Consider the following 24,190-nt stretch of genomic DNA (forward strand, 5'->3'; position numbering starts at 1 on the left):
GGATAGTTGAGCATGGAAGTCAGCAATGAAACCATGATCATTAAAATTCCTTGTTGCAAATAAAAATGGCTTGTGAGCACAGCACATTCTTTTTACATTTAACTTGCGTACATACTCTAGAGGCTCTGATACAATGTAATTTGGGAGTCTCAGCTGTCCCGTTTAGGATGTCCACTGTTCAATTTTGTAAATCAATGAGTTTTCCTAAATTGTGATTGCAATACTGTGGATTATCATATGACTACAAAATGATCATTTCTACATTTTTCACTTCTAAAATAAACTACTGGCTTCTCTTTTTATGATTCTTAACCCTCGCCTTACTGATTGTACAACTGCCCATATGATTAGGCAAAGTTCGGAAAGAAATGTTTTTGCCTGAGTGACTACCATTTAATTATAATTTAATTGAACATTCCTTTCTTAGAAGTCACATTCATTGCTAAATTCTCTGTTATACTTCTCTCTCTCAAATTAACACTGAAGTACAAGCAGATAATGATTATATGGAGTCCTAACAACACTTGCTTAGATACAAGGTTTCTTTGAAGACTGGAAAGTTTTCAAGACCCACAGGATTAAATCTTAATGCCTGCCATCATTTTAGGTGCAATGCCTATAATGAGGTGAGGATATCAGGAAAAATAATTCATGAAAGTGAGGATACATACTTAAGATCAGAAAGTGTTTGCCTTGAGAAAACTGCCACAATAATTCTGTGTGTGTGCCGTGTGTAGCAGTGCCAACTCATTTCATTTATGTTGTTACATAAAAATAGTTAGACTTTAAAAATAAATGCAATATGTTTATTTTTATAGTTTAATATATTACATACTATATATTATATGTATGTATCTCAATTGTAAGGTAAGACACATCACATAGTAACAATGATAACAGATGACATATAGTGCAAAGTATATATATCATATAATTTTACAAAAGTGACAAGTCAAATTAATGTCTTTAATTGCTGCGTGGTGAAAGTTTTTGAGATATTTATGAGAAATAAAATTAAAAATATAAATACAGATGAAACTTTAAAAATAGCTAACATTTATTGTGTAAGTTACAGTTTGTATTGCTTAAATGTGACTTTAGAGAAGTCACACAATATTATACATCTCTGTGTTTTAATCTGAAAGTGATGATAATAGGAGTCATCATTCCTTTGAATTGTTTTAAGAATTGAGTAGGTAATACATAAAAGAACCTTGAACCGTGTGTCATGTATTATTATTATTCTGTAACTTGTCTCAGATTAAGTGCTTTGCTTTCTTTGTGATTGAGATCATATATATTATACATAAATATAATGTATTTATGTATATATGTTTGTATATAAATATTATTTATTTATATGCAATATTATATGTAATGTTTATATTTTGTATTTATCTTTTGCTTTATAGAAGAGGACTTTACATATCTGTTAAATATCTTGCTGAGGGACCCACAACAAATAACTGATAGAGATACTATTGTCATTATTACATATCAACAGTTATTACTATGATTATTTCTGTTAGATTTCTTATGTATTAGCTTATTCAGCATTCATTTAGCAACTATCGAGTGCTTATTATGGGGTAAGTACTACTAATCTTAGTGCTTGAAATACATAAGTGAACTGAACCATCATGTTGCTTATATACCAGAAAGATAAGACAGATACCTAGTAGTCAATGTAATATATTGATGAAATACATTGACTGTTCATGTATTAGTTATATGGTGGTGCTAGATTTTTTTCTGAATGTCACTCTGGATCCACCTTTCATGCTTCTCCATCATGGTCTCTATATCGTACAGGTGGCAGACCTGTATGAACTAATTCCACTCTCCCCTTCAACTTTCTGGCTTCTGATTAGATTTAGCAGATGGGGAGTTCCTGTTCAAAGTAGGGAGGGATGTTGAATGGATAATGGAGTTTATTGCTCCAGATCCTCCCTCTGGGTCTAGCTCTCTAGCGCAAGCTGTGTCCCTTGACACAAGGACACTACTTCTACCAATGCAGTCCTCTGTACATGACTCTTGCCATTTTCTGTAACCACTCTCTTGCCCTGCCCTTCTGGACCTACCCACCGTAACAGTGTATTTTCATACCATACTTTATAATTCCACCCATTTCAAATACCTTTGTAAACCGTACTTGTGTGAAATCCCTCTCTAATAATATAATCCAATATATGATGTTTTTCAGGTTTGGTGTCTTGACTGACACTAAAAATAAGAGGTGATAAGTGCTATAGGGAAAAAAAATGGAAAAGGTAGAGAAAGGTAAAGCTAATGTAGTGTGCTGGAGCCAGGTTGCAAATTTAAATAAAGTAGTTGAACTAAGTCTCATTGATAAGGTGGTTTATAAGAACAAATATAAGAAAGATTACAGAGTTAGCTCTTTGGTTATTTTATGAAAGACTATTTCAGACAGAGTAAACAGTGAAAGGGCCCTGATTTAAAAGTTTAATTTAGCAAACAAGGAAGCCAGTGGTGTTTGGAGGAAGAAAATAAAGTGAAAAGTGGAAGGCTATGAAGTCAAGAGGTGACAGTAAGTCAGATTATATACAACTATGTATGCCATTTTTACAATTTGGTTTTCACTCTGGAAAGAATTAGAGATGTGTAGGGTTTTTGCCACTGAGTAATATGAATTTATATAATTTAAAGGATCACTCTGAATTATTTGTTATGAGCCTATGGTAGGTTCATAAAAATATTAAGATGAGATCGTGGTGACTCATTGAGAGGCTAAGTAGCTCAATTAATATCTTAAGTTAAATATATTTTTAAAATATAGCTAATTGTATTTCCTGATAAGTTACATATGAATGAGAATTTATACAAATAAAAGATCATTTCATTAATATCCTGTGAAATTTCAAGTTTTTACTCACTCTCAATAATATTTCACTTATTTCAACATACAGCAATGTTAAAAATAAAGCCATATAGTGGAAGTTGACTCATGACAGTAATCCGATGCTAAACTGAATCTCTAGTGCATAAAGCAGTGCCAGACATATAAGAGAGATATATGTTGACAGTCATGTAAAAATATTTCCTTTAACCTGTAAACAGACAAAGCCTGTGATTCACCATACATTGTATGGCATATGGCTTTGGTAATATCATTATTGACATTTCTGTGTTTACAAAAATTGATTGTTCTGCATTTGGATTTAGCAAGATATTTGTCCACATTATTCAGTGTTGATCCAGTTGAGGATAACAAAGGAAATTAGAAAGGATGATGTTGATCAGATCTAAGAGTAAATGTGGCCAGTACTGGTATCTTGTATGTTATAAATTGGTGGGAAAAATGGTGCCTCAATAATGTTTCATTTGTTTCAATCATCAGAGGGGTATTATGTATATAACACACACACACACACACACACACACGCGCGCACACATACCAATATTTGCCACCCATGCAGATATATGACACATTCCTTAACAATCTTTAATATTTTATCATTTTACTTATAATTAGTGATTTAAAGTAAACAAATACATTTTAATATAACATTTGGAATAATAAGTTGACTTTCAATAATATTCATAATATATATTTAAAGCATATACATAAATATAAACATTTACTTTATTGAGTACAAAATATAATGGTAAATAAAATTTGCTAAGAAATAAGTGAAAATATTGCTGAGAAATAAGTGTAAATTAAAATATAATTTACTTATTTTAGGGACTAAATCTAAATATCAAAAAGAGTGTAAAATTTAAGTACGTATTATATCAAGAATATATACATTAGTGCTGTTATGATTTTTTTCATTTTGCTCTTAAAATTAACTTATGTTTAAATGTTCCATATTTTTTCTTCTTATGCTATTCACAGTCTTTTTTTCAATAATTTAATTTCAAACTCTCCTTGCATATTTTTTAAAAGGTAGTGAAAAATATTTAATGCCAGTAAAATTATAGCCCCTTTATATGTAATAATATTGACATACAGTTGTATATATAGAGAAATGATATACATAGACAGATTAGATATAGATGTAGATATAGATACAGATATAGATATATCTGAGGTACTAGATAAAATTTAGATAGATAGTGAAATTATTATTTTAATACTTATTGATCTTTTGCAATTGGTGTCCTTTATACATTTTATAGTTAATAAAATATCACATAGGTAAAAGAATGTTAAAATCAGCACTGCAGCTAGTGGTGTTCTGGTGTGTGATAAAAACAACTGAAGATGTGACAGTGAAACTACTTTAAAATGCTATATTAATTTCTGTATATACTTATTCTGAACATACTGGATAGCTTTCAAATAGTTCTGATTTGAAATGAAAATTTTGAAATATGTATTTCATCTATTGATAAATGACAACTAAAATAGTTTTTGATCTTTATGAATAATCAGTAGGGAAACAGTAGCCTTGATAATGATAATATACACAATGTGATTACATATTCCTAGTAAGCAGTAACCTTGTCTCTTTTTATATTTGGCTTTCTCAGTGATTTGCATAGTGATTAGCTAATAAATGTCTTTAAAATTAAATCTAAATGAATTGAATTAATTCAACAAAGATTCATGAATTCTTACTTCATGCCATAAACTTTGCCAGATATTGGACATACGACTATTTAAAAAAGACATATTTTTTATTTAAGGCAACTTAATTGGGAGAAGAAGGCATATACATATAATGATAGTAGAACAAGATAACAGTATTTTAAATCTATGCTTTCAGTGTGCAGTTTGCTTCATTCAGGAAAGAAGGAGGAAATTCATGAAGCAAGCAAAATGTAGAAGGACTTTTCGGAATGACTAGTTTAATAAAGGTGTGCCTGCTTTAAACCTAAGAGTATAATGTTTATTAAGATTTGTTAGGCAGAGGCAAAGTGAGCAGAACAGGCAAGATCGTAGAATCTTAGAGAATCTTACCCTGAGTAGCCTAGCTTTAAAGCACAGCTTTGTTATTAGAGATACCAGAGCTTTCATCTGGATCTCTCGTTTGCCATCTTTGGGAATTTGCTTCAGTTCTTCATTGCTAAACTGAAGATACACCTTAGTTCATTGTGATTTAGAGCAACTAAATTTGCTGTTAAGTATAAATGGCTTTATAAAGTGTCTTACTCAGAGAAAACATGAAATTTGTTTATTTAATTTTAGTAATTTCAGCATAGTATTTTTCTTATCATTTTTATGGTCTTATGCCCATAACTTTGGACTTTTTCTCATAGAAAACATGAAGAAAGTTTTATGTAGGGATGGGGCAAAGTTAGGTATGTTTTAAGTGTGAAGGAAGCTTAATGGGAAAAGAAATAGGAAATAGGAAAGTACTTTCAGAGATGCCCAAGTGGAAATGGAAGACTATTTTATAAAACTATATAAATGTTTAAAATAAATACATATTCTTGAATTTAAGATTAAAAAAATTGATGTATAGATCATTCAAACAAATTATTCATAATTAGAATGTGATTTCAGTAAGAAGCTACAAACTATGAAATCATTATTACTTGCTTGTTTTATTCTCCTTTTATGTCAAATGCGTAGCCACATTAAGTCTCTGAGGCTTATCTGTAAAAGCGAAACAGGAAAACCAATTATTCAGTTGATTAGCAACCCTTTACCTCATCTTCAGAAATATCTCATCTCTTAAATAGTTTTTTCCAGTACCCAAGTAATCTTTGTTCTAAAAAATAATTTTGCATTTGCCTCTGTGCCCACTGTAGCCAGACATACTTGGCTAAGTAATTTGGCTCTGAAGGCTTCACTTTGAGTAACTTAAACTGCAACATAAATTGAAAGTTGCTACCTGGACTTTAAGGACCCTATGGGAGAGATAATAGAGACAGACTGACATATAGACAGACAGACATGTAGACAGACAAATAAACAGATGGATTTGTACATATAATAATAAAATAAAAATAATATATGTAAAAGTCAAAGTATTTATGTATTATTTTATATATATGTATGGATGTGATTTCTTTTTAATAAGGTTTTATTGTATGTAGTTGGATAGACAGGTATCTAAAAAAATCACTGGATTTAATGGATGAATGGATGGCTAGAAGGATGAAAAATAGTTAGATGTTTATATTTTCTTTAAGATTTTTACATGAAAAAAAACTCAACTTTTTAACTATAAATCAGATTCCTCAGCAGAGTGCTTCATCACACAATAATTTTTAAGCTTTTGTTGATATATTAATATTTGTCATTTATAGTAATGTTTTCATTTTATTTCAGTGTTTAAAAGTAAAAGGGACATGCCATAAATACTGAAGTAACTGATATTTTTTAGTTTTTTTCTCTTTTAAAATTTACTATTCCATTGGGCATATTCAAATAAAACATTATAATTATCTAAAGTCATATATTTATATTTTATATTTATATTTTATATCTGCTTTAAATAAAAAATTTACCTACACTTTTAAATCATGAACATTTATTAACATCATTAAATATTCTACTATTATAAGGTTATTTATGTGTGTAGATTATCTCATCATATGGATACACATGGTGTTACTTAATAGATAACAAATATCTATTATTTATTGTGATCTCTAGGAATGTACACTCAGTCTGTGATAGAATCTCTAACATTTATATATTTGTCATTGGAACAAACATGTTTGGTGCATACTGTTTAGTAAACCTTGTGTTAATTGCTTTCAAGAATAAAAAGTAATGTAAAATATGGTACTTATCAGGAAGAATAAAACACACATACACAGAAAAAAGACTGAGAGTGTATTTAAGTATAATATAATGAAGCAGGTATCAGAATCCATTATTTTTTCACTCAAATATATTGAATTTATATTGAATTGAATGTATATTTTCTTCACTATAAGTCTTTATTCATAAATAAACATTTTCAATGTGTATTATTGAATCTGATCTATTCTATTAATTTTGTTTGAAACAATGTATTTAACTCCATAAATGTGAATTTCTATTGCGACTTACTTCTAAAGCATATCTCATATGCAAGTTTTATTTATATAGCAACAATTATTAGTATGTTTTTAACTCGACAATAAAAATATTTTAAGATACACGTTCAACAATTAGAGGCACACATATGTAAAGTTAATAATTTAGTAATCATGTAATAACCTAAAACTTATTTATAATAACAGAATCACCTTTTAAATTATATACATGTATTAGTTAATTCATCTCTTTCTTGGTATATTCCTTAAGTTATAGTAACTAATGTTACAGAAACAAGTTATTCTTTAAAATAATATCAGAGGGGATATTGTTAGTTATATTTTTACAGGTTTTCATCTCAGTGTGAAGAAAAATTACTCTGTTATGGCAGAAAATCATAATATACTAGCTATCTTACAAGGAAAATTACAAATTTGTGTTTGTTTTCTAACATCAAATAAGAAATATAACAAGAACAAATAGGAAAATGAACAGGATGGTTATATCCAACTCATGGCTGTCAGAAATTCCCATTTTACTTCTAATCTATCCAGTGCTGTGTGAAGAGAGCTAATGTTCAATCCTAATCATAATAGTGACACCCATCAAGACTTGAAAGAGCTGTACACATTAGAGATAAAGGGTAAATCAATCTTCATACGGTTTCAGTTCTCATATACTCTTGGGTAAGACAACAAATCATATTCATGTTTTGTCTTCATTTTTGTTTTTCTTCTGTTTTCCTACTGAAGTTAGAAACAGTCTGTAATTATCAAATACTTTGAAATTTTTTAACATGAATGAAATTTTCATTTTTACATTGATTTAGGGCATGTCAAAGGTTTCCATTCACATAATTATACAATTAAAAACTCATTTTTATGATAATATAATTAGTATTTGCAAATTTACAATATTTATTACTTTGTAAACCATAATGGTTGCATTTATTATTAAATGTGTTTCCAGGCACTATTTAGAAATGATTATAGATAAAATGCATTTTATTTTTTATTTATACGCTGTCCATAATTCGTGAAATAATTCTTCAAATTAATTGAGATATATGGCATTTTCTGCAACAGCACTGCTTTCAAATCAGCAGTTATAGTTCTTTGAAGTAATAATGAATGCTATTAATTAAAAAATTCCAAAAATGAAATCTAAAAATGTCCAGAAAAATTAACTTACACTGAAGTATGTATTTTATTAGGAAATTGTTTTAAGATCACTGAGTAATAAATAGATACTCCAACTAAGATACTGAGGAAAGCTTATTTCCTCCTAACAGATTTACAAAATAATGCCCAAACTCAGCCATGGTTTGGAAATCCAAACACTCTCATACAGTCTTTACTGTAAGTATATAGATTGGTACAAATATTTAATTGCAATAGAGATAATTTGGAAAAAAATGTACCTACACTCTAAGACTGTTTCTGAGTTTAATATAAGTACTTTTTCAAAATAGATGGAAAGATAAATATACAAGATGTTTACTACAGATTGCAGGGATCATCTTGAAAGTATTAAGTGCAAAACAATTAAATAACACATATTTATTGAATTCTTTTTTTTTGTGGCCTCTTTTGCATGTACAGTATAATAGTGCATAAACAGATTCTGTAATTATGGAACATTATTTGAGAGATAAAGTAAAAACATCAGTAATGTTGGGAATGTTATGAATATTATTTTAAAAAGCAGATGGTATTCTAGAAGTTATGTCTTGGGTATCTAATCTAACCTAGAAGGGCTTCTTGTAGAAATGGTTGATCTGAGATCTGCAGTGAGCAAGAATTTATCAGATGAATTGACCTAAGACAGAAGAACCTCTGTATATACTAATTGCTTAAAGAAGACTATATAATGAAAATACTAAGTGTTAAAGGAATACTAAGCTGAAGCAAAAATGTCCAAAGACAGTGAGAGAGTAGCTAATATAAAGGTAAAGAAGGATAAAGAGCAGATAATTAAAATAGATTATCTGTGGATGTAGTGATAGGTCAAATATGAGGAGTATAGATACAAGGCAGTACATGGTTTCAGATTTTTGACTTGATTAACTTGAAAGGTAATATTATTTATAATAGAAGAACAGTGAAAAAGCAGGTTGTTTTGGATGTTATGAAGATTAATTTTGACCTCAATTTAGTGTTGTCGATTTGATGTGCCTAAGAGGAGTAAAAGTGAAAGTATCTTTTAGACACTTGCATCTTTCTGAAACTTAGGAGGAGTGACCATGGATATAATATTTATTTTGGGAATCATCGGTATAATTAAAAGCATTTGAATGGTTGAAGTCAACCAGGAAGCGTGAAGATAAGAGCACCTGAAATGCAACACTGATGCTTTCCCTCATTTAAAGCTTGGTAGAAGAGGAAGAAGTTGGGTGGAGAGTGAGGAGGAGCAGCCAGTGAATAAAAAGGGAATCCAAGAGGTGGTGTTTTTAGAAAGGAAGGGGTAAGATTCTTTCAAGGAGGACAAGTTTGTTTAGCAGTATCAAAATTTCCTCCAAAAAAAGTCATAATTAAAAATTAGAACCTAGAATGAGTGACATAGCAAGACATTAGTAAAAGACATAGAGGTAGTTTAAATATGAAGTATGCTCACAGGCTGTAAGTGACTTCAGTGAGGTGTGAGTGGTAGATAAAGAAATGTAGATAGAAATATACATAGTTCTTTTGATGTATCTTGAAAGGAAACAGAGAAAAAGAATACATGAAAATGTTGGTAAAGTATGATGGTATTTGAGAAGGGTTTATGTTTGTACATAAAGCTACTGAAAGAGACTGGATAGGAAAGAACAAGTAGAGTTGATGGTTGGAAATGCAGAACAAAAGAAAAAAATACAATATAAGATTGTGAGTGAAAGCGGTAAGAATATGTAGAAAGTGGAGTACCTCTCCAGTATAAAAGAATTGAAAAAGTACATGATGGAGTGAAGTGAGAGGCATCTGTCAGATTAAACAGGGGAGTCTGTCAATCCAATGTTTTCTACTCCATTATGTAGTAAGAGGCAATTTCCTCTATTGAGAATAAGAAAAAAGATAAGAGTTGCCAAGTTTTGCAGAGACTGGGATTTCAAAACCTATTGTAGAAAGATGAGTAGTTTAGGAAAGTGTTGCAGTGATCCAGGGCATTGTTCAGTGACTATTAATCATCATTGTCTCTAAATTCATGATGGAATCAGTTCATATACACATTGCTCAAAATCCTGCATGGTTAGAGAAGGCAAATAGTTTTATAAAGGTTTCTGGTTTGCACAGATACATGTTCTAAGTGTAAAAGAATACATCAAGTATTAGGATGCTGTGATAAGTGATAAATCACACATATCTGGAATCTAAGCTAAGAAGAAAGAGATGAAAAATGCAGGGATGTGACAAATAAAAGCACTTAAGGAGTGATAATTCTCTCTTTTCTGTGTAAAATGACTAAGAAAAGCAATGTACTCTTTCTAATGACAAAGACAGCCTAGGAAAATAGGGATTCTCTATTATAGTGTGTATGCATCAGTTCTCAGAAATCTCTTGGTAGATGTTGGATTACATATCTTTCAAATAATTCAGTAGTGACCTACAAGTTAAAGGTTACTTGTGAAGGCGAGCCTGTTAGTGGACCTCATTCATTATTGATTGATGGCTTCTAATAAACATGATAAATTTAAAAATTTTGTGGGATAATGTTGGGTAACCCCATTTGTGGGATAATGCTAAGTTGGTTAATTTTTTTGGAGTCCAAGTATAAAAGTAAAATTGTTTTTCTTAACATGTTTAAGGACCAACAGGACTGAGATAAATAAATAAATGAGTTAGTGAGTCTCATTAATTAGCAGATATTGGCGGGAAGGAAAATAATGCTTTGAATCTGGATATCTGAATCAACACTCAGAATTGGCACATGTACCTGGAGTAGGCAGCTCTGTCTATTATTGTCTTATGTTTTAGAGAGGCAGGTTCATGAAATCATGAATCTTTCATAGAAAGACTTATGCTGACTTTAAAAAGAATGAATTAGAAGAGTATGTACGGACATGGAATAAAGTGAAATGCACTGACATCAAATTATTAACTAGAAAGGAATAGATGAATAACTGTATATATTATATGATATAACTTTAAGAAAAATATAATATTAACAGAGGCAAAAAGCAAGATGGAATCAAGTTGAGATATGTAGGAATTAATAAGTAACCATTCTCCTCACTCAAGTTCAGAACTAGTTGAAGGATGGACAAATTATTTAGACATTTGGGTAATTAGATGCCTGCCTTACCAGTGATAAACTTATCTTTGGTTTGCCACTTTGTTTTAAAAGGGAGATCTGGGGAAAGAGATAGGCATAGGGCTGATAGTTCAGCAGGAAAAAATTAAATCAAAATGTGCAATACAAAGAAAAATTATAATTCTTATATTAGTAATGACCTCTTTTCATCATAATATGCAATTACAAAAAGTGGAAAAAGTCCTAAAATGAGAGAAAATGTTTGCATCATATAAACAATAGAGATTTAATTAAAATGTTTAAGTAATTCCGACAAATCAATACAATGTAAAATAAATCTAAAACAATTTGTTTCTAGTCACTGCAAATAAACAATTATTTTGTTTGAATCTTAAAATGCTCCTTAATCAGTGGTTATTAGGTATTTTATGCATCCATATCTTTCAAATATGAAGCTTAATAAGACATTTTCATACATCAAAACTAAATAAAGCTTTTCATCAGCAGACTGTCACTGAAGCAACTGTTAAAGGATGTAGTACTTTGGGAAGTCTGAGCTAGAGAAAGCATTATATTTCATAATTTCAAGAAATATAAAAGTGTTTTTCTTGAGTGTTACTCAGTATGTTTTGTTAAATGAATAAATCATTTTTTATTTATTTCTGAGTTTCAAATTTCAGTTTGGTTATATCTAAAATGAAGGCGCTAAAGTAGAACCCAGCCTATTAAACAACGCAAAGTTCCTCCAAAGCAGATCAATAAAACTTAGGTTCTTGTTTTTTAAGGATTAAGCATAGCACATATTGTATTTGTATACTGTGAACGAAAGTACTGCAACCATATCAGTAAACAAAGAATGATGAAACCAAGTCATCAGCAGCTGCCACCACCCCCCAGTGAGGAAAGGCCTGCAGCCCAGCCTCTGCAGCCACTCACAACGGTGCCCTCTGAGCGGACTCAGAATAAGAAAGGACAGGATACTGGCCCTAGATAGCTAGGTGCTTGTCAAAGGAATGAATTCAGTGAGCCCAAATGTTTGCTTCCTCCCATATACAGAAAAGCACTAAATTCTTTAACTTGAGATGCCTTGCTTTCTTTAGATAACAAGCAATCTTTCATTGTTCCAACTACCTCCTCCCCTACCTCTTGGGAGCAGTCCCTCAGAGCGATCTGAGAGGCTGTCATCCCGGCTGGAGTGCTCCCGCCAAATAAAACATAACTCTTAACTTTTAGGCTGCACATTTGTTTCAGTTGACAATACTATATATAAACTCACATATAATTAATTACATCTGTTTGTATACATGTATATATGTGTGTATATATATTATATATATATATATACATACACACACACACACACACACACACACACATATATATATATATAACGTTTGAAGTTTAGAAAGGACAAAAGTACAACAGTATTAAAACTTTTCAAGAGAGTATTTCTTTAGTCTAATCATAGAGTTCCATGAATCTTTGGGGTAGTTTATGCATGGAATGTTACTGTGAGATAGAACCTATTAATAATAGAAATAAAATATATTATAGTATCTGGAAAATACAATACTATTTATAATAAATAGAAAATCTAATGTAATGAGTACAGATTTAAATAATCACTAAGTCTTGGGTTCTTTAAATATTGCAAGTCTACAATCTGTACAACAGATTATTAACCACACTTAAAATTATTTATTCCTTTTCTATTATTGGATGTATATTCCAGAGTCTGACATTTTGAAGCATTTCTTCGTTGACCATTATTTTCATTTGCAAGTGAAAAGACACATTTATCACTGGCTTGAAGAAAATAACAGGAATATTTTTGGTCCATGTAACTGAAATCATAAAATTACATAGAATCAACTTTAGGAATTGCTTGTTCTATTCTCTCATGTGCTTATATTGGAACTGGCTGGGCAGACTGCATTTTCAGATTGACTCGCATTACAGGAATATAAAATGAATCTGAGGAATTCCTACTTGTTTCAAGCCAAAAGAAAGAGAGCTCCATTTTCAATTTAATGTCAACAGAAATCTTGGAATCTGGCCACATGATCTGGCTTGAAAAATGTGCCAACACAGTGGAGCTTATTAATAAGGCAAACCTGAGATACTTTCTTTACAATATAGTCAGCTAGCCTCTTAGAGATAAATGGCTTTCATCTACAGTTTCTAAACTTATTTAAAACAGAAAATTCACACTATTTGAAGAATGTTACTTATAATTTAGGAATAATAATACCTTTCTCCATGTCTTAAATTCCTCACTAAAGGATACTCATGATTGTCAATATTCTGCAGGATAAGGCTACTACTACATTCTCTGGTGTAATTTTTTGCTTTCCTTCTAATTGGCCTTCCACAACTTGTCTGAAACTCAGTGATCCAATTATGCTGATCATCATTTTATTGAGATCTTATCTTCAGAGACATTGCACAAACTTGACTCATTGCCTAAAGTATTTTTTTCTGGCATGAACTACAGTCTTCATGATCTCCTATCTATCTTTTTAGCAGTAGCTAAGATGTGTTACAGGATTTTTTCCAGAGATTCCAGTCCACACGGTCACATTTCAACATGTCATTTCCATTAGCCTTTGGAATAATGGCTGCTCTATAGATTCTAAGATCCACAGGTGCTAGGAATGTAGTTTGCTGTGGTCATTTCTGCATCAGCAGCATCCTACTGAAAGCCTAGCATATATTAAGTTTTCTTAAAGAAGGAGAAATAAAAGCAGGGAGAAATAGAAAAATATATAACAACAGAGAGTAAGGAAAGGAAGAGGGGAAGGATGGGATGTAAAAAGAAGTGTAGGGAAGGAAAGGAAAATGAAAGGAAAAAAAGAGGATGGAAGGGGAGGAGTAGGTGGAAGGGATGAGGCAAATCATGAAAAATGTGTCCCTCAAATATATATCACCCTTAAATCTATTTGATAACTAATCTATGCTGTTTAAATCTCTTTCCTTCTGTTTTTTAAGTGAAATATAATCAACATATAATATTGTATTAGTTTCAGGTATACAGCCTAGTGACTGTATATGTTGTGAAATGACCAGAATGAGTCTAGTTACCATCCATCACAGTACATAGTTACATAATTAATTTTTTTATCTTATGATGGTAATTCATAAGATTTACTCTCTGAGCAACTTTCAAGTATGCTGTACCGTATCAGTAACGAAAGTCATCCCACTGCACATTGCATCCCCAAGACTGATTTTATAACTGAAAGTTTGTACCTTTTGATAACCTCCACCCGTTTTGCCCACCCCTCATCCCCTGTCACTGGCAATTGCCAATCCATTCTCTATATCCATGAGCTCATGATTTATGTTTTTTAGTTGTTGTTTTTGTTGTTTTTAAATTTCATATTTAAGTGAAATCATACAGTATTTATCTTTCTCTGTTTGACTTATTTCACTTAGTATCATAACACCCTGAAAGTCCATCCATGTTGTTGCAGATGGAAAAATTTCATAATTTTTATGGCACAGAATATTCTGTTTTATATATATGCCACAGCTTTTATATACACTCATCTGATAATGGGCACTAGGGTTGCTCACATTTCTCGGCTAGTGTAAATAATGCTGGAGTGAATATGAGTGTGTATGTATCTGAACTAGTGTTTTTGTTTTGTTTGGATAAATACCCAGAAGTGAAATCACTGGATCATATGGTAGTTGTATTTTTAACTCTCTTGTTTTGTGTACATAACTTAGACCTCTTATTCTTTACTTCTTTTCTTGGAGGCAGGATTATGTTTCCAAGGTTAATCTTTTTTGTTGAAAACCTTGCTGTTACTCTTTTCTTTCAATTTTTAATCCCTAAAACAGTAAAATTAATGTCTTATATTGTTCCTTCCCCTGTTTGCAGTCTTGCAGTGTCCTTCTGATTTTGGAAAATCCAAGTCATTTTTTGTTAATACCTTTAAGGATGAACTTCATTTTCTATATGAGTCTATATTTGTCCCTTGAGATAAAATAGCCATGTTGTTAATTGTGCACATTCACTCTTCCTGCTGTCTTCTCATAGCTTAATAACTAAATATCTGTTATATTTATTTATTTTAACTAGATTTGACAAAATTATTAATTAGTTGATATCAAGGATTTACTCACTTACTTTACTAATGATTTCATCACCAGAACCAGAAATACTGACTTGTATGAAGTGATTTTTTCAATTAATATCTAATAAACTGTTTTTAAAGTCTGTCATTTTATGTAGATAATTTTGTCATGGAGACATAAGAAAAATCAAAGATACTTGGAATTTTGGTGGTGGTTATTCAAGGTAGAAATTCTGTTGTGCTTTAGATGCTTAAATTATTCCATCTTCACTCTCCCTCGCCCCCAACCAGAGCAATTAATGTTTTAATCTTCTCTAAAGCACCCTTCCTCCTTTTTAAGTTGCTTTACATCTTTACAGTATTATTAGATCAAGACTGATATCTGTAAGTTATTTTTACCTAAATCAAATACAGGCATAACTTGTTTTATTGCACTTAATTTATTGCACTTTTCAGATATTGTGTTCTTTAACAAATTAAAGATTTGTGGCAACCCTGCATTGAGCAAGTCTGTCTGTGCCATTTTTTTTTCCATAATATTTGCTCACTTTGTGTCACATTTTAACAATTCTCTCAGTATTTCAAACTTTTTCTTTATTATGTGTTATCATTATTACTACTACTAATGCAAAAAGATCATGACTCACTGAAGGCTCAGATGATGGTTAACATTTGTTAGTGATAAAGTATTTTTAAATTAAGGTATGTACATTTTGTAGATGTAAATCTATTGCACACTTAATAGACTACAGTATAGTAGAAACATAACTTTCATGGGCACTGGGAAATCAGAAATGTGTGTGACTCCCTTTATGATGATATTCACTTAATTGCAGTGGTCTAGAACTGAACCTGCAATATCTCTGAGGTATGCCTTTACTGCAGTTTCCACTTGATAGGTCTTTAGGTATTTGCTTAGTGTATAGCATGAAAATGGTTCTTTAGCCCTTTGAAGCCATCTATAAATTTTTAAAAATTAACATTTTAATTTACATAGAGCAATTATATATAATAACCTTTATAATTTACTTCAACTCAGGAAGATAATGATAACTTATTATTTCCAGGAAGTCAGTGTTTACTCAAAGGGGGATTTTCTGAAACCTAGGAAATGTATTTTGTTGCCATATAAATGGCAACAAAGTTCTACTTTCATGAAATCCATTGACTACATATTCTCCATGTGATAGAAGTGGAGAGAACCTGTTAAGATTTCTGGTACAGCTACAATAACATGACATGTATTGAGAAAAACTTCATATGACTTGAGTGTGTAATAGTGTTTATTCAAATTATTCACTGCCATCAGATAGTTGTTGAGGTTGCTGAATATTTTAGATACTTCACCATAGCTGGTAAGGTTCTCTAGCTTCACAGTGAAAGGAAAAAATTTGGATATGTGCAATAATTTGTTAAAATATGGACTAGGTGAATAAATTTGAAACTCTAGAATTATTTTTGGTAGAATTCCCAGGGTACATTACATGTCAAATCATTTGGCCAATTTACTCACTAAACTATTAGCCCCATCACCATTCCCTGCCTTAGGATTGGGCTGTAAACTCATGAGTTGGCCTTGGTAGAAGACCTCTGGGAAGTGTTTTCTGGTTTTTGTTTGTTGTATTTTTTTTGCTATTGGTGGTGACTTTTTTAATCTAATAACTACAGAAATAATCCATCTCCATACTCATCAATTGGTATGTTTGTATGTGAAGGATAACAGTGCTTCAGCCACCATTACACCAATCAGAAGATCAAGCTGACAATATCTTGTAATAATCTTTAATGGTAAAAAATATGAAAATGAATATATGTCTGTATATGCATGACTGCAAAGTGTGCTGTATACCAGAGATTGACACATTGTAACTAACTGTGCTTCAATAAAAATTAAAATAACATTAGGATAAGTAAATAAATAAAGAAAAGAAAAAAATAAACAAACAAAAAAGATCAAGCTGACAATGGTTAACACAGGGTTCTTGATAATATTACTGATGTACTGCTTAACATAGGATTCCATTTTTGTGAGTGATATGCTTTATGAGTATTTAAACTAGTTTAAATACACACATACACACACACACATACACTCTCACACATAGATGTGTATATATTTTTTATATTTTCTGTTGGTTGCTGTCAAATGCATCCTAAATGGCATGCTTATTAAATAACATGTTAAAGGTAATTCTCAGAAACACAGTCTCTGAAGTTAATCCATTTGAGGTCAATCTTCCCCACCATTTCAAGCTGTGGGACTAATTATCAAGTTGTCAGTCTCTCTGCACCTAAGATATATTACCTGAACAATGAAACTTGTCATGAAGATTAAATAAGACAATTAATGTAAGGCCTTCAAAGATTGCCCAAAATATTGTAGGCAGAGGATGCATGTTAATTCATGACAACATTGCTGCAGTTGAGTACTCTATGACTCAGGCATCTGACAATCTGAGAGCCTATCTACAAGGATTACCTAAAGTTTTCCCCTAGGATGAATTCTTATAAGCATTTAAAATTTATCAAATACAATTTCTTAGGCTTTGTTTTTAAGATAATACTAAACTGCACATATTTACTGACATTTTTATGTTTCTGTATCTTATCATTGGACTTGGTAGAATTTTATCTAAAGGAATTAAAGCAAAATTCCTGGGAAAATTGTTTTTTAAGCACTTTAATTCACTAATAAAAATAAATGGTTGATTCTAGAACTGAGGCAGGGGAGGTAGAAGATGAAATTAGAACATCTTGCAGTGCTACAAAAATAGGAAATGATCTAGAATATATTTGAAAGACAAAGCAGACAGTTTAAAGGAGCACCTAGTGGCCAAATCTGGAGTAATCTGAGGGGAAAAAACACATGTAATAGTATAGTGCAATGCATGAAGTAAAATAAATATCAATGAATCCATGCGAATGTAAATAAATAGTTGAGTAAATACATAGGGGAGAAGGAAGAGCTGTTTTCTGCAGTAGAATTCTAACAAATGTAGAAGAAATAGTAGAAATATAAGTCGACCTTAGTCAAACACAATAATAATTGTTGTAAGCAAGATTCATCAATAAATACAAACATAGTAAGCAAAACTAGAATGATAAATTGGACATCTGAATAATCTCAAGGTATTTCTTACAAGATAATTACTAATTACAAAAGAAAAAAAGTAACTTTATAGTGAAGTAACATGACAGACAGTACCTTAAATTAGGTGATAAAAGTTAGCATCACCAGTAGAATGGCATTGATAAAGTACATACTTCCAGATGTGATACACGTGGAAAAGCACATTACATCAATCATTGTATTTATTTCCTAAGTCTGCCATCTTAAAGTGCCACAAATTAGGTGGTTTAAAACAAAAGAAATTTATTATCTCACAGTTATGTAGACCAGAAGTCTGAAATTTAGGTGTGAGCAGAGCCATTTTATCCTGAAACCTGTAGGCAAGAATGTTTCTTGCCTTTTCCTAGCTTCTGATGGTGACCTTCAATCCTTGGTATTTTTTGGCTTGTAAGTGCTTCAATCCAGCCTCTGCTTTCATCATCAAATAACATTCTCTCTATGAATCCATATCTTTCTATGGCCTTCTTCACCTCTTACAAGGACAGAACTCTGATAATTAACTAAAGGCTTACCAATATATGAGGGTACTTGTTCAAGAGAAATGACTGAATATCAGAACAAATAGTGAAGTGTGTCATGTTTTAACTTGTATTATTGCTATCCTCCTTGCTCAGTTCTACAGTAGGTTTGAAAACGATCAGCTTCATTACTAAGGTAGCCATAAAAACTTGAAACCCAACAGTGGCAAAATGGGTTTGAAAGTCCCTCAAAACTCTAATCCTGGAGAATTGCCATATTTAACCTGGCTGGCCAATATTTCGAAATTCTAACTCACAAAGCTTATAGGTATTAACTGAGAGCTCACTCAGTGTGAGCAGCAATATCCCTGCAGCACTTTTTGTAACCAATTGGAAGAAATTAATTAGCATTGTACTTGTGTGAGATAGGAATAACAACTAGGGAAAACAAGAGGCTGGACAAAAAACTTAAAGGAGAAAGCAGAAAAATGAGATGCCCATAAGGTGCTCTGAAAACATCCAGCGTATTCCTGCAAATTTAGAAGTCTGTGCTTATTTATGAGCAGGGCTCTGAACATGCCTTGCAGATATCTAAGAAAACACTGATCTCTCATCTCAGTTGATGATGAGGCTCTGCACTAGTAGAAGGTAAAGACTAAGGCAGGTTGTAAATTGTCATGGTGTGCACAAGGAACTCCTTGGTTGAGACTGGGAGACTTCTTATTTTAAGAAACTAAGAATATCTCTGTCTGACCTTCAGATAACAGTTAAGTTAATGAAGCAGAGGCTTCACTGGCCAAATACTACAAATGATACACATTTTAGTGAATTAGTTTAGTTTAGAAAAGTCAACAAACGAGCAACAGCAGTGTCAAAAACTACAAACAATGACAACACACCCTGAGCAAAATATCTGATTACCATACTTGTCACATTATATTATTTAAAATGTCCAGTATATTTATCTATTTTAAAATTTTGTTTATTGAAGTATTATTGATTTACAATGTTGTGTTAGTTTCTGATGTACAAAATATTGATTCAGTTATATATATATATATTCTTTTTCATTATATATTATTACAAGATCTTGAATATAGTTATCTGTGCTATACAGGAGTACCTTGTTGTTTATATATAGTAGTTTGATATCTGCAAATCTCATACTCCTAATTTATCCCTCCCCCACCCCTTTCTCCTTTGATAACCATAAGTTTGTTTTCTATGTCTATAAGTCTGTTTCTGTTCTTCAAGTAAGTTCACTTGTGTCATTTTTTTAGATTCCACATACAAGCGATATCATATGATATTTATCTTTCTCTATCTGACTTCACTTAGTATGGTAATCTCTAGGTCCATTCATGTTGCTGCAAATGGCATTCTTTCTAAAATTTTCAGTTTGAAAACAAAAAAAGCAAACAAACATGCAGACCTGCAAAGATAAAGGAAGGAATGCCTTATATACAGGGAAACAGTTGTCAATAAACACTGTCCCTGAAGGATCCCACATGATAGGTTTACTAGAAAAAGACTTAAAAGAACCAAATATAATTCTAGAGTTGAAAAGTACAATAACTGAAATTTAAAATTCACTAGAGGTTACTTAGCTGCAGATTTGTGCTAGCAGAAGAATTTATTAGCAAATTTGAAGATAGATCAATTGAAAATATACAGTCAGAGGAAGAGTAAGGAAAAAAAGGAAGAAAAATAAATAGAGCCTTTGAGATCTGTGGAACACCACCAGCCATACGAAAAAGCAAATAATATGATTCTCAGAAAGTGAGACGAGAGATAAAGAGTCAGAAGCAATATTTGAAGAATTAATGATTTAAAACTTCCCCAATTTTAGTAAGAACATTAATTTATATACCCAAGGAGCTTAACAAAATGAAGTATGATACATGTAAAGAGATACACCTATATAACTCATAATCGAACTATTGAAAGACAAAGATAGATTTTGAAAAGCAACAATAGAGAAATTACTCAGCATATACAATGAGTCATAAGTGACTCATTTCATTTGAGAAATCAGAGATGCCACAATACAGTGAGGTGACATTCAAAATGCTGGAAAAAAAAGATTATCAACCAATATCCAGTGTTTATAATAGAGCTGGGGTAAGGGTATCCTCATATAGGAGAATATATTTGGACCCAACTTTGTATCATATACAAAAATCAAAATTGGGACATATGCCTAAATGCAGAAACTAAAACTATAAAACTCTTTGAAGAAAACATAGGAGTAAAGCTTTGTGACATTGGCTTGGGCAATTGATTCTCTTAGATTTAACAACAAAAGTACAAGCAGAAAGGAAAAGTTTGATGTCATCAAAATTAATAATATTTATCATCCAAAGGATACTTTTAAGAAAATAAAGGCAACCCATGTAATGGGAAAATAAATATTTATCAGCTATATAATATCAGATATATTTATATTATTATGTTATAATACTATGTCAGAAATAATATTTATGATATCAGATGTATTTATCAGGTATGTATCATATATCTTATAAAGAACTAGTAAACAGTATATATCAAGAATTCTTACAACTCAAAATCAGAAGATGAAGTACCAAATTTTTTAAATGGTCAAAGATTTGAATAGACATTTCTCCAAAGAAATATGCAAGTGCCCAAGTAGCACTGGAAAAGATAATCAACATCATTCATTATTAGTAAAATGAAAAATCAAATCCCATATAAGATACCATTCACACTAGGATGACTAAAATTAAAAAAAAGAGACAAATAAAAGTTTTTTCAAGAATGTAGAAAATTGATACCATTGTGTCTTAGTAATATGATTGTAAAATGTTGCAGCCACTTTGGAACAGTTGGCGTTGTCTTACAATGTTGAACATAAATTTACAGTGTGACCCAACATTCCACTGCCAGGTATATAAACAAGAGAATTTAAAATATATGTCTGAAAAATAACTTGTACATTATGTGCATATCAGCATTATTCATGATACAGGTGTACCTTTTTTAACAGTGCCTCACTTTGCTACACTTTGCTAATACTGCATTTTTTTTTTTTTTTTTTTTTTTACAAATTGAAGGTTTGTGGTAATCCTGTGTTGAGTGAGTGTATGGGTACCCTTTTTACAACAGTATTCAATCACTTCCTGTCTCTGTGTCATGTTTTGGTAGTTCTTGAAATATTTCAAATTTAGTCATTGTTATTATATTTGTTATGGAGATCTGTGATCAGTGATATTTAATATTACTATTGTAATTGATTTTTTTGTTTTGTACTTTTTAATTAAGGTATATATATATATATATTTAGACATATATATGTATATATTTAGACATAATGCTATTGCACCCTCAAAATACTATATAGTATAGTGGGAATTTGTGGTATATTTATACAATGGAATACTACTCAGCCATAAAAAGAATAAAATGATGTCATTCGCAGGCACATGGATGCACCTGGAGATTGTCATTCTAAGTGAAGTAAGCCAGAAAGAGAAAGAAAAATACCATATGATATCACTCATATGTGGAATCTAAAAAAAAAGACGCAAATGAACTTATTTATAAAACAAAAGCAGACTCACAGACATAGAAAATAAATGTGTAGTCACCAGGGGAAAAGGGGATGATGAGAAGGGATACATTGCGAGTTCAAGATTTGCAGATACTAGCTACTACATATAAAATAGATATACAACAAGTTTCTTCTGTATAGCACAGGAAACTGTATTCAAGATCTTGTAGTAACCTATAATAAAAAAGAATATGAAAATGAAACAAAAGACTATAGTTAGTGTTAGCATAACTATTCTATGCACTGGGAAATCAAAAAGTGTGTGACTATTTATTGTGATGTTTGCTTTATTGTGGTGGTCTGGAACTGAATCTGTGATGTCTCTGAGGTATGACTGTATCTAGCAGAAACAGTCCAAATACTCATCAGTAGATGGATGGATAATCAAATTGTGTATATCAATACATGGAAAAGTGTTCAGCAATAAAGGAGAAGGAAGTACTGATAAATGTTACAACATGGACAAATTTTGAAAGCATTATAAGAAAAATAAATCAATTATAAAGAAACTCACAAACTGAATATAAATTTATATGAAATTTATCTGAAGATTATATTAAGTGCCAAGAACAGGCATATCTGTATTTAAACAGAAAGCAGTTGCCAGCGACTAGAGGCTGAGAGCAATAGGGAGTGACTACAAAAGTTACAAAACTTCTTTGTGGAGTCATAGAAATACTCTGAAATGAGAAAGTAGGGATGGTTGTACAACTCTATCAGTAAAGTAAAACTAACTGAATCATAAACTTTAAAATTGAATTTTATGGCATGTGAATTATATTTCAATAGAACTATGTAAATAAGAAAACTTATGAATGTCATAATGTATTATCATAACAGAAATATATCAATAAAGATTTTATAGAAAAATAATTAAGTTACTTAAAGTTATTCATATTCTTATATAACTATGCATTTGTATATATATTTATATTTTGAAAATTTGTATTCAATGAATAAGGGTCATTTTATTTTATATATTTATTTACAGAAAGTTTGTTTTCCTTCCAGAGACTATTGTTTATTATAAAATTGTATTAGTTATATACATGACTAGCATAAAAAAGTGTTATGTCTTTAAAATTCCTGTTGCATGACATAACATTATCCACTCAAAGGAAGTACAAGAATGTTGAATTAAAATGAAGGTGAATATTGAGAGCTTTGGAAAATGTCAAGTTGTTTTGAAGTAATATGCCTCTCACTAATGTTATTCTATTCACTACACTGCTGTGGAGCTGAGTAAAGTCACTGATGCTTTGCAAGTTATTGATAGTTAAATAGATAGATAGACATATAGATAGACAGATAGGTACTTCATCTTTTAGTTATGTCATTCAAAACAACTTGTTTTGTATATCTATACCTTATCCCTATCCCTATCACTATCTCTACACACACACACACACACACACACACACACACACGAGTGTGTGTGTTTTTGTATTCATACGTATTTATATGTAGAACTGTGACCCTATAATTTACAGGGATCTTTGGATCTTTGTTTTATTAGTTCTACATCCTCTGTAAACTCTAAAAGGAAACAAAATATTGTATGTAAGAAACCTTTTAAAATATTCATGAATAAATTCAAGCACTTGTCAAATAGAACAAAAAGAGGCCTTGAAACAGAACACAGTCATTTAAAGATGCTGCAGGGAAATTTATACTATTATTCTCTCATTTTAAAGACGTTAAACTTCAAAGCTTTAAACTCACTTATGTATACACATACAAAAAACCATATACATGTGTATATGTATGTACTTATAATGTGAA

This window comes from Vicugna pacos, chromosome 14 (genome assembly GCF_048564905.1).
Source record: "Vicugna pacos chromosome 14, VicPac4, whole genome shotgun sequence".
Taxonomy (NCBI): Eukaryota; Metazoa; Chordata; class Mammalia; order Artiodactyla; family Camelidae; genus Vicugna; species Vicugna pacos.